At 35.8% G+C, this 1,786-nt stretch overlaps 1 pseudogene; it reads left to right on the forward strand.

The window, feature by feature from the left end:
- The first annotated feature begins 263 nt into the window (after positions 1–263).
- Positions 264–1,556, forward strand: LOC107845811 (annotated as a pseudogene).
- The last annotated feature ends 230 nt before the right edge of the window (positions 1,557–1,786 follow it).

Below are 1,786 nucleotides of genomic sequence, written 5' to 3' on the forward strand. Positions count from 1 at the left end.
AAAAAATCACCTTTTTATTTTCCATTCACACATCTTAATAACCCAACAATATTTTCTAATGGTTTAAGATTTATTCCGGAGAAACGAGAACCTATCTCACCTTTAGCTTGAAGGGAGATAAAAAGGAGATTTAAACTATATAGATGAATAAGTTTCTCACATGTAAAACTGATTTTGTGAACGATTCACTTTTAATCTCTATTTGTCCAGTGATGTCTTACCTAAAATAGACTTGCAAAATTAATACTTCAAGTCCTTACAAAATGGCTGATCAAAAGGAAAGTCAACTTCTTATTTTTGACAATGGAATGGGAATGAGCAAGGTTAGTTAGAATAAACTGGTCACATTTCAAATTACTTGTATGGCGTTAACTTTTATTGTTCCTGATATAACCTACTAATAATAATGACTGCTTGTTTTATTCCGAACATTGGATTTGTTGGGGATGATTCTCCAAGGTCAATTTTCCCAGGTATAGTTTGTCATCCTAGTCACTCTGGTGTAATGGTTAGAATTGGACAAAAAGTTTCTTATATTTATGATGGTGCTCAATCTAAAAGAGGTACTTTGACTCTGAAATATCCCATTGAACAAGGAATAGTAAGAAACTGGGATGATATCTAGAAACTCTAGCATCACACATTTTACAATGATCTTTATGTTGCCCCCGAGGAGCATTCCATTCTTCTGAGTGAGGCACCACTTAATCCCAAGGCTAATAGAGAGGTTATGACTCAAATCAAGTTTGAGATATGTAATGTACCAGCCACGCATGTTGCAATCCAGGCTGTTCTTTCTCTCTATGATAGTGGTCGGACAAATGGTAAGATGCAGATGAAATACCAACATATTCTTGTTTCTTACTTATTTGAATGTGTGCATTATTCGTTTGTTATTTTTCAACAAGGTATGGTGATTGATTCTGGTTATGCTATGACCTACACTGTCTCCATTTATAAGGGACCTGTACTTCCCTATGCTATTTCGAGGTTAAATCTTGCTTGTCATGACCTTACCGAATATCTCATCAAGATTCTCCAGGAGAGTGGTTGTTCTATATTTTGTTATCACCTTAATAGAGAACTTTTTTGTCATCTGAAGGAGAAGTTTGGTTATGTTGCAGGAGATTGAAGAGGCAAAAGTTTAATCATCATTTGAGAAGAACTATGAGCTTCACGATGGACACGTCTTAACTATTTGTTCTGAGAGGTTCCGTTGCCCTAAAGTCCTCTTCAAGCCATCATTGATTAGAATGGAAATGACAGGAATTCACGAAAAAACATACTATTCAATCGTGTCATGTGATGCAGATATTAGGAAAGATTTATTTGGTAACATTGTACTTAGTGGTTGCTCAACTATGTTTCCTGGAATAGCAGAACATATGAGCAGGGAAGTCATTGCTCTTGCTTAACCAGCATAAAGAACGTATGAGCAGGGAAGTCATTGCTCTTGCTTAAGCAGCATAAAGATCGAGGTGGTTACACCACGTGAGAGGAAGTACAACACATTGATAGGAGGATCAATTCTAGCTTCCCTCCAAACATTCCAATAGGTTATCTCTTTTAATTTGCATTATTTCACTAGTAAATAAAACATTCAACAATGGACGAATCCCAAATAATGTTTTTCAACTATGAATGTCTTCGGGTTATCTCTTTTAAGGTTAAGGGATTTAACAGTGCTATCTACATCCCATGCATATGTTAATAACGAAGGGCGAGTATGATGAAAATTGTCCCTTAGTTGTCAACAGGAAGTGTCTCTAAACATTTTGAGAACTCT

The sequence above is a fragment of the Capsicum annuum genome, chromosome 4, assembly GCF_002878395.1.
Source record: "Capsicum annuum cultivar UCD-10X-F1 chromosome 4, UCD10Xv1.1, whole genome shotgun sequence".
In the NCBI taxonomy this organism is placed as follows: domain Eukaryota; kingdom Viridiplantae; phylum Streptophyta; class Magnoliopsida; order Solanales; family Solanaceae; genus Capsicum; species Capsicum annuum.